Source organism: Bombina bombina, chromosome 4 (genome assembly GCF_027579735.1).
Source record: "Bombina bombina isolate aBomBom1 chromosome 4, aBomBom1.pri, whole genome shotgun sequence".
NCBI classification, from domain to species: domain Eukaryota; kingdom Metazoa; phylum Chordata; class Amphibia; order Anura; family Bombinatoridae; genus Bombina; species Bombina bombina.
Window position 1 is genome coordinate 32,532,701 of NC_069502.1, and position 11,172 is coordinate 32,543,872.

The window sequence follows — 11,172 nt, forward strand, 5'->3', positions numbered from 1 at the left end:
GTCAGAGATCTTTTTCTTGTCGAATTGCTTGAAAAAAGTGTTAGCAACACCCGCACCTGCTGGGGTAGCCTTTTGCAGCTTATCCCCCTTGGTATTCCTGCGATTAGACATTGTGAGGCAAGTGTTGGTGTCTGGGTCTCAGAAGTGTACTGCAACTGCTGCAATCAAAGGGGTATCACGCTTATCTAGCTTTTTCTGTGGTGTCGGAGTGCCACCTTCACTGTGGTAGCCGCTTCTAGAAGTGTCAAGATAGATCTACCTCTGATAATTATTGCCCAGTGAAGAGAAGTATTGTTCCACTGCAGTGTTGGAGAGTTCACCTCAGGAAGATATCAACAGTTCTTATCTAGAGCTAATGCAAAAGGTTTCATGGGTCTATGTAAAAGAAGCTTTGCTATGCGTAAAGGGGTGTCTATCCCTGCTATGAATAATTTTGTAGGGTATGTATTCCCCTTGATGAGGACACCAGCACTGGCCGCAGATATGAGTATCAAGTTGGTGTAGCTCAGAGCCTACTGCATGTTAAAGCAATCTGCAATTTTATGTGGGGTATAGATCAGTTAATGTCCATAAGGTGGATTATAGGAGTAGTACTCGTATGGATAAAAGAATACCTTCTTGATGCATTCCAGAAGAGTCATAGGGTGTAGCAGTGTTAACAGAAGACCCCTAATTTGAGTATTATACCCTATCTGGGTCTCATTTGGGTGACAGGCCGGTGGTTTACTAGGCCTGAGCTGAAAAGGATCATAAGGTCTGTGTGGCTATGGGTGAGTCGTATCCTAGGATCTCCAACCCTTCCTTATTTACACCTGTGTGAGCTGACCACCACTAGTAAAGAGGCTCATTGAAGCGTAGTGCTTTATACCCTTTTCCCCTTCTTTGGGCTTAGGTGACTTAGTCGTCACGTGTGAAGGTTGTGGCCTGGTGCGCTGCGCTGCTCTGTTAATCTTAGGGCTACTGCTCTTGCAGTCAACCTAGGGATTGTGTCTAGGGGTATGAAAGCTGTGGGGCCCTTTATACCTGATCTGGTGAGCCCTTTAGAGAGTCTTTGACGTGAGTGCTTGTCCTGTGCGGTGATCCGCTGCGTTGTGGCCTGAAGCATGGCGACCTTATGACCCAGGTTTAGGATTCCTAGTGAGGACGGATAATTCTAGTGCAGTCATGTCTGGATGGCATTCAGCAGGAGCGGTATGTGTTCTGGTTCCTGTACACCTCACTGAGCCTGTCAGGTGGTGTTATTCCGGCTACAGAGATGTCCCTTGTGAAATCCATGCAGAGAGCTTCAGCAAGGTGCAGCCATCATGGACGCCTGCACGCTCCGTCCCCTGCATCTTCCTCTTTTTATATAAGATTGATCACATTCGTTCTTTATTATAGGAGGTAATGTCACGGCCACCCATGGTAGTAAATTTGTCAAATGCAATGCTACAGGTGAAATAATTGCTATTAAAACATATACTGATTGTAGTACTGAATATGTAATTTACCTACTTACCTGCGAATGTGGTTTGCAATATTTGGGTCGCACCTCTAGAAAGGTGAGAACCAGATGGAGTGAACATTTGAGAAGTGTTCTACAAAGCACAGTGTCTCAAGACACAGTACCATCCAGCATAATAAGAATCACAACGCATTTAGGATCACTCCTCTGGAAAGTATCCCTTGTTCTACTAGGTTTAATAGGTACACTCGTTCACACCAGAGGAAAACATATTGGATATATCGATTCCAGTCTCTGTTCCCCTCTGGCCTAAAAGAAGTATTGGACCTAGCTGCATTTTTAGATGATGTCAGAAGCTATTATTCACAAGAAAGTGTGTAGTCCATTGTATGGTACTGCATTGCACCATACTGTCCCTTTCAACACATCTTTTTTCATAGCAGTCATTTAAGACACTCTTGACAAAATACACAACAGAGTTCTTTTACTGTTTATGATACATTAATTTGTTTTGTATCAGATTGTTCCACATACTATATTATATAGTAATTATACGAGTAATAATTGCATTACATAGCAGCTGTATGAGTTACATTCAACCCTTAATAGAACCCCTTTTTTCCCTATAATGATGTATATCACATCATATATTTTACAAGATTTGTACTGTACCCTGTCTTATGCACCAGCATATATGCACTGCAAATAGTTTTTTGTTTATCAGCTTTTTATGTATGTTTCATGATTGCAGTCCTTTTATATTTATGACCCTTTTCAGTTCACAATTTATCATTTTAAATTTTTAACACATACACTATTATAAACTACACACTACTTTAGTACATCACTTCCACACAAATTTAATAGTAAATAATAGCAGACGAAAAGATCATATGCGATGTAGTAAGGACACTCTATTCATTATAGAATATCTATGCAACGCAGAAATGATGCCTGAGGAAATGGCCAGTTTTAAGGCTGAGAAACGCGTTGCATAGATAGGGGGTACATTGTAAATGCCCCCTAAAGCCACTGCTTGAATATTTTTAAATGTTGGAAGTTTTACAATAAATCTTTTTATTACTACAAGTCTGTTGGAAGCACCTGTTATTATTTGACCTATCGATATACTGTACCTGAGTCACTGGAATCGCCTACTTCTGTAGTGGGTTGGACCACACCTGTATACCTCACTGGAGTCAGGAGAGGGTTAGTTAGCACACCCCATTTTACCATCTCATTTCTACCAGTATATAAGTGTACTTTTAACAAATGTGAGTACCTATTTGGCTTGAATATCCATATGCTCATACTTGAATATGCTGATACACACATAAGGCGCCCCTCTGTTTTATGCATTCTTTATAGTATCATCCGGATCCATCTGTGAGGAGGAGAGCTACCAGTGTGATCTGATCCCTCAAAGATTGTGCTTATTATACAGCATTGGACTTTTTGGCAATTATCACCTTTTGTAACAAATGTTCTTTTACCATTTTCCTATCACTTCTCTTATCTAGATCACATATAAATGTATGGATTGATCTTTACTTATTGGTTATATCCTGTATAGAGTCGCCCCCTCATAACCTGAGATTATGATATAATATTAAAAGGACAGTCAACAGCAGATTTGTTGTTGTTTAAAAAGATAGATAATCCCTTTATTACCCATTCACCAGTTTTGCATAACCAACCGTTATAATTATACACATTTTACCTCTGTGATTACCTTGTATCTAAGCTTCTGCAGACTGCCCCTTATTTGATTTCTTTTGACAGACTTGCATTTTAGCCAATCATTTCTCACTCCTAGGTAACTTCACGTGCATGAGCTCAATGTGATCTATATGAAACACATAAACTAATGCACTCTAGTAGTGAAAAACTGTCAAAATGCATTCAGATTAGAGGTGGCCTTCAAGGTCTAAGAAATTAGCATATGAACCTCCTTGGTTTAGCTTTTAACTGAGAATACCAAGAGAACAAAAGCAAAATTGGTGATAAAAGTAAATTGGAAAGTTGTTTAAAATTACATGTCCTATCTGAATCATGAAAGTTTATTTTTGACTCGACTGTCCCTTTAAACAATAGCAGATGAGTAGATCAGATGTGATATAGTAAGGACACACCTTATGACTAATAATATTAAACTTTAGTACACAATAGTTAGTTAATTATCTAACAGTCGTATATTAGGGCATCTAGTTAATGTTCCCGGCCTTTCCACTGGAATACTATACAATCTTGGAATATATACTGACATTCACTGGTAACATTTATTGCTATTGGCTTGTTATTATCATTATTCCCTGCTGGGGCTTTTAATAGATGTGTTCACCCCTTTGCCATTTCCCTCTGCTAATACTGCACAATTTGACAGCAGTGTACATGTCACTACTATTATCGTCGATCCAGGTGGTTAGTCTTACAACTTAATAACAGTACACAATTGTGGCTCCGCCATCCCATTGGCTATTCACAGTCACGTGATGATGTCACAGGCATGATTCACAATGACTGGCGAATCATGATCATGGAGTACACACTAGAAATTTGACCTCTATAAAATGAGGATTCACATATTTATGAGTTGCATTTATATGCTGGTGGTAAGATTCGACATCCAATGGAAAATTCTGCTACAAAGTGGGACTGTTGATATATGTATATATGAATTGAGATGTGAATAGTATACTTGTTGCTTATTTGGATTCTATATGCTTGGATGACATTAGACAGAAAATACTATTTGTCATATCATTATTTGATTATTTAATTTGTGATATATGTATATGTTCATTACTGTACCAATATTAAATAAACAATGACAAAAAGGCTCATTAAGAGCACAAGTGTTTAGTCACGCCCATGCCGGGGCGGAGTTCGTTTCGATTGGCTTCATTACATTTTAAAATGTTCTGAATGGGGGCGGAGCCAGCAACGCTTGAGAGTGGCCGCACATTTCTAAAGCTCCAGCTAATACCGTCTTAATATTGATTTAAAATGCTTCTCAAGGCAAATCACACCCTCTAAGCTTTGAAGAACGGGTGACAGACCTCGGCTTAATACTTGTCGAAGGTAACGATATGGCACCAATGCAGCTATCTCAAGTTATAGCCGGAGGCCTTTTCTGATGCTGTGCGGGCGGTGGCCATTTTCTTCCTGCGTGGTAGGGAAGTTACCCTATACAGACCAGTTTACACTTTTCTATGCGAACTGAGCCCTTTTTTTGCTATCATCCTATTCCTCTGCATCTAAGATGGTGGACGCCAAATGGATCTTAGCCGAGCTAAGCAAACTCCTAAAATCTTATAGCCTTGTTTTTACTACAGCTCCGGGCGGAGCCTTGGATCCTGCAAACTTCGGTGGAGTACAGGAAGAGGCTTGCCTGTGCCAGGCCAACAGCGGCAGCGAGAGTGGTGATGCTTTGGTGGCCCCGGCATCTACCGCGTACCTCAGAAGCGGCTAAGTCTGCCGCTGGGGGCTGGCTACCTGATCAGTACAGGTCCCGAGAAACTGGAGTTGAAAGTTTGGCCCCGGAATTCGGGGCTCTCTCACACAGCTCTCTCATTACCTACCTGCCATCGTCATTGACAGTCCAAATGGTTAGGGCTCATGCATGTGAATCGATCTCAGTCATTGGTTCTGCTTTTTGTCTGGGATATCAAGAGAAGAAAGATAAGTGTTGCCCTTCCTCTGCTCATACAACTAGACTGTACTTGGGATACAGCTTGGAGCTAGCCCATGAACTGAGGGATAGACTTTCCCTATTCTGGCCATCTGGTGTGGGATAGAGACACTGAGCTGTGCGGTTACCGAAGGCTCACCTGACTAGATAATGCAGCTATGAGGGTGAACAGACATTAAGCTACCGTGGGACTGCACTCTTTTAATCACTTATTGAGCAGACCGTCTGTTTTAATAGTTATAGGACTGCCTATGTCTACATGCTCCTAGTTTAGTGGCAAGCTTATAGTTTTATGTTACACAGTTTTATATGTCCCGGCAGTTCACACAATGTTATGTTACTATTACTTAGGGCTGCATGTTATGCATGTTATAATATATTATATAGGTAATCCCCTTCATTCTACTGAGACATTGGTGACATTCCCCTTTTACCACAAGGACTTGGTGATCTTTAATATAGCTTGAAGTGGAGCAAAAGTGTAATTTGCTACCCCGTGCTTGTTCTATGTCATAGCTCCTTGCTTAAAAGTGTTATTCGAGTTTGCAGTAGCTGTCGCTCTATGCTTCACTCAGGATAAATTGACAGTCACCCTCTTCAGATATATGAGTGGCTCTTAATTTGCCTCATAGGGTTTAATCTATTTTATAGTTTAGGAGGCATTTTTATAGCGAATTTAGAGAGTGGGTTAGACATTGTTCTTTATGCATCTTAATTGCTGGTAACTCTCCTTACAGTGTCCTTACGGTTAAACTAACTCCATATGCTATTGGTGGCATGGGACTCTGAAATATATATATATCTTTCACAAACACCATGATGCCTATTATATTTCTGCTAGCTATATGTAGAGCCAATCTATATTACACTGCTCACTGTATGCCTTATTTTTCCCACCCTCTAAAGCATGATAGAGGTCGCTGTATGCCCAAGCTCTGATACTGCTGATATAAGAAGAATATACATATCTCTTGCATTGCAATTTACTAGGATATTGCTGATTTCCAGGCTATTGACATGCTGGCATGTCAATATATTTCCACTTTTGGCTATACTACCTTGCAACAGGATATTTAGGTTGTTTGTTTCCCCCCAAGCAGCTTCGCAGCTTGTATGTATATGGATGAATCCTACCTTAGTAATTTTATTTCATAGTGTCTACTTGATTCATATGGCAAGGTTATTCACTAACTCACGTATCAAGCACTACACGCATCACATAGGCAACATTGTACACCTCAAAGGCCTGCATAATTAGATTCCTCCAGAAACCCAGCTTAGCTTTACCCAAGCATACGTGCAAATACATGTGTGTCTGTATGTGTATATGGTGGTGTATATATGCATATATTTGTATAGCCCCTTATGACTTTTGTGACATAGGATTGTTACTCATTGCCGGACTTGGGAAAGGGTACCAGGTGTTGAACTCTTCCAGCAAACCCCTAGCACCAGATAGTTCTCTTATTTGCCTCATATGTATTAATTGAGAGCTTCTTGTATATTATACTCCTACATAAACAGACCGCCTCATAATACCATCATTGACCTATTTTGTACCTCTATTTTTCCAAATAAAAATATACTCAACCATCACGTTTCCATACAGTGATGTGACTTCCACTACATGTAGCCTCCTACACCTACATGACCACCTCCCCCCCCACTATATATAATGTGCCTCCTTGTCAAGGAGGACCAACTTTGCGGCTTTTCTTGTCTATGCCGCACCTTCCCATAGCAACAGTTATTTTTAGCTCTAATGCCCACAATTTAAGTGGTTTCAATCCTCTTAAACCTAACAAACTTTCTCTTTTATCATTATACATTGTAAGCCATGTACTGTGATTATTTCTACTGTATTATTCTGGGCCTCAGCATCTCATTACCTATAAAAAAAAAAAAATGTTCTGAATGTTGTAAGGTGCTTTATGCGGCTGCTCTATAAGCCGAGAAACGCGTTGCATATAGGGGATAATTGTCCATGCCCCATTCCCGTATTGCTTGAAGTTTTTAATGTGATAATAATAAAACTTTTTTTAACTGAAGCAAAGTGAATGCACCTTCTTATAGTTTATCCATTGGAACATTGCTTTTGGGTGTACTGAGTTCCCTGCATCGGATTCAGTTCGCTTCCGTAAAGCCAGGAGAGGGTTAGCTGAGATATCAGCCGGCTACTAACCAGCACACAAGAGTGCTTTTGACATATGTGAGTACCCATTTGACTACTATTTATGTGTATCCACTTTTGGTTCTGCTGATCTGCACATGAGGCGCCCCTCTGTTCTGTGTTTATCTTATAGACTTATCCAGATTCATCTGTGAGGAGGAGAGCAGCCGACAATCTTTGGTTTCTTGTAAAGGTTGCAGGCCTCACGGGTGATTAGTTTGCGCTTTACAAGTACCCAGTACAATACAATAGCACTACACACATTTGGGATGCTTATCCTGTAATTTTATTTTATTTTTTATGATATTACATTTTTTTATTATTGTGCTAGATTACTGATGTACTGGAATTGTTCTATTGTTTCTTTCTAGTTATACCACTCTATTGTGTACAGCTACAACATTTTTCTGCTAGAGTGCACCCCCTCTCATCCCTGTTGTATACTGTGATATGACAAAACAACTATGTGACATGAAGTGTGCCCCCTTGTGATATTTAATCCATTTCAGATGCCCTTGATAAAACTACAGATGTACATGATATATTCTTAGCTTATTAGTCATTTAACAATTACAGCTTAAATAAGACGTCTCAAGTCTTTCAGTTGATCAAAGAAGGCAAAATTAAAGCAAAGAAAGGATTTTACTGATATATCTTTATGGCAAATGAAAATGCTCTTTGGTAATAATTCATGTTATTTCAGAGTACAAATCTCAGTAGCAGACACAATTAGAGCCGGCATTCGTCACAGAGATACTAATCGCTCCGCATTTCAACACATTGAAGACTCTGTCTTAGACATTGCAGGGGCTGTTATGTAAGAAATCTTCACAATATCATCCACATTTAAATAATATCAAATAAAAATACAATTTATATCTTACCTGATAAATTAATTTATTTCATGGTGGTGAGAGTCCACAAGCTGTTATCTATGGGATATACATTCCCAAACAGCAGGAAGCAAATTTTCCCAAACCGCAAAAGCCTATATAACCCTTCCCACCTCACTCATACCTCAGTTTGACGTATAGCCAAGTGGTGAGGAGGTAAGAAGGAGTAAAAACCAAAAATGAGGAGCAGGGGAAAAAAAATACAAAACAAAAATACAAAAAAAACAAAATAATGTCTTTTATGACAAACTCAATATATAGGCACAATCATCAAACTGAGACAACTGCCTGAAGGACCTTCTACCAAAGGCTGCTTCTGCCAAAGCAAAACCATCAAAATGGTAAAATTAGTAAAGGTATGCAGAGAAGACCAAGTGGCCGCTTTGCAAATTTGATCAACTGAAGCCTCATTCTTGAAAGCCCAAGATGTGGCAACTGATCTGGTAGAATGAGCTGTAATTCTCTGAGGTGGGGGCTGACCCGCATCAAAAAAAGATTTGTGAATTAAAAGTTTCCACCAGGAGGCTAAATAAATGGAAGAGGCTTTCTGACCCTTCTTAGGACCAGAAACAAAAACAACTAGAAGTCTGTCTGGGAACTTTAGTAGCATCAACATAATATGTCAATGCTCTAACAACATCCTAAGAATGCAAATATTTCTCAGAAACATTTTTTGGATTAGTACACAAGAAGGGAACGATAATTTCCCTATTAATGATGTGTAAGGAAACAACTTAAAGGGACATAATACTCATATGCTAAATCACTTGAAACTGATGCAGCATAACTGTAAAAAGCTGACAGGAAAATATCACCTGAGCATCTCTATGTAAAAAAGGAAGATATTTTACCTCACAATTTCCTCAGCTCAGCAGAGTAAGTTCTGTGTAAAAAGTTATACTCAGCTTAAAAAATGAAGAAATGAACAGCAGCCAATCAGCATCAACAGTGCTGAGATCATGAACTCTTTTACTGTGATCTCATGAGATTTCACTTAACTCTCATGAGATTTAATTGTAACCTTCCTTACAATGAATAGGGAAATAAGATGAGTGTGCATGAAAGCTCGCTCCTTCCGCTGTTCCGGGACAGACATACTGATTTGTTGCTTAGAAGTTCTTTACAATGGAATGTGGCTACTGAGAAACATTTGAGGCAAAATATCTTTCTTTTTTACATAGAGATGTTAAGGGGATATTTTCTAGTCCGCTTTTTACAGCTATACTGCATTACTTTCAAGTGTTTAAACATTTGGATATTATGGCCCTTTAAGGCAAAAAAAAAAAAATTATGTCGGCAAAACAGCTTTATTTTTAAAGAAAATCAGATAAGGAGACTCACAAGAGAGAGCAGACTATTCTGAAACTCTTCTAGCAGAAGAGATAGCCAAAAGGAACAACACTTTCTATAAAAGTAGTTTAATGTCTAATTTCTGCATAGACTCAAAAGGAGGAGCCTGTAAAACTTGTAATACTAGGTTAAGACTACAAGGAGGAGAAATAGGCCTAATAAAAGGGTTAATCCATATTAAAGCCTGAACAAAACAATGAACATCAGGAAGGTTAGCAATCTTCCTATTATTATTATTATTATTATTATTATTATTATTATTATCAGTTATTTGTAGAGCGCCAACAGATTCCGCAGTTCCTATGAAATAATACAGAAAGAGCAGAGATTTGTCCTTTCAAAGAACTGGCAGATAAACCTTTATCTAAACCATTCTGCAAAAACTGAAGACTCCTGGGAATTCTAAAAGAATGCCAGGAGTAGTTATGGTTGATACACCATGAAATATATGTTTTCCAAACTTTGTGATAAATTTTCCTAGAAACAGGCTTGCAAGCCTGAATCAAAGTGCTAATCATGCAGTCAGAGAATCCTCTATGACGGTGAACTAAGCTTTCAATTTCCATGCCATCAAGTGAAGAAACTTTAGATCTGGATGGAAAAAGGGATCTTGAGACAGAAGGTTTGGCCTTAGAGGAAGATGCCATGGCAGGCAACTGGATATTCTGATCGAATCCTGTGATGCCACACTGGGGCTATTAGGATTACAAAAGACTGTTCCAATTTTATCTTGGAAACCAAGCCTGAAGGGCCCAGAGTTCCAACTTACTGATTGGCTACCTTGCTTCCTGAGGATTCCAAACTCCTTGTCCTGTCAGAGACCCCAGAAAGCTCCCCAACCTGAAAGACTTGCATCTGTGGTGATCACAGACCAGAAAGGAAGAGCAAAAGAAGCCCCCGGAGTAATTGAATGGCGATTCAGCCACCAAGGCAGAGATAGGTGCATGCTGGGTTATATTAAAATATATGTTGGAATATCTGAGTATAATCCTTGCACTATTGGTGCAGCATACAAAGCTGAAGAGGTCTCGAATGAAATCGAGCAAATGGAATTTCGTTCGAAGCTGAAATCATGAGGGCTAATACTTCCATAGACAGAGCCACTGAAGGGAATGAGAGCGACTGAAGGTTTAGACAAGCTGATATTAATTTTATTTGTCTCTTTTCTGTTAGGGAAAAAGTCATGGACACTGAATCTATCTGGAAACCTAAAAAGGTGATCTTTGTCTGAGGAATCAAGGAACTCTTTGGTAATTGATCCTCCAACCATGTGTTTGTGTGACATTCTGCTAAATGAGAAGATTGAGCCAGTACCAAGATATCTTCCAGGTAAGGAAATAGTGCAATACTGAGTTCTGATTACAGACAAAATGGCATTTAGAACCTTTGTAAATATTCTTGGAGCTGCAGCTAGACCAAACGGAAGAGCAAAAAAATGCTTTTCCAGAAAAGAAAACCTCAGAAATTGGTAATGTTCTGTCACATATGCCTGCCTGCTGTCACTGTCCCTTTAAGACTGCCTTCCCTGCTCCTGTCAGTCATGCTGTTTGGGGAGTAGTCTGCATTCATTCTACTGCTGGAACTTACATGTCTAATTAATTATTCATGCACCTGATTCTCTCCG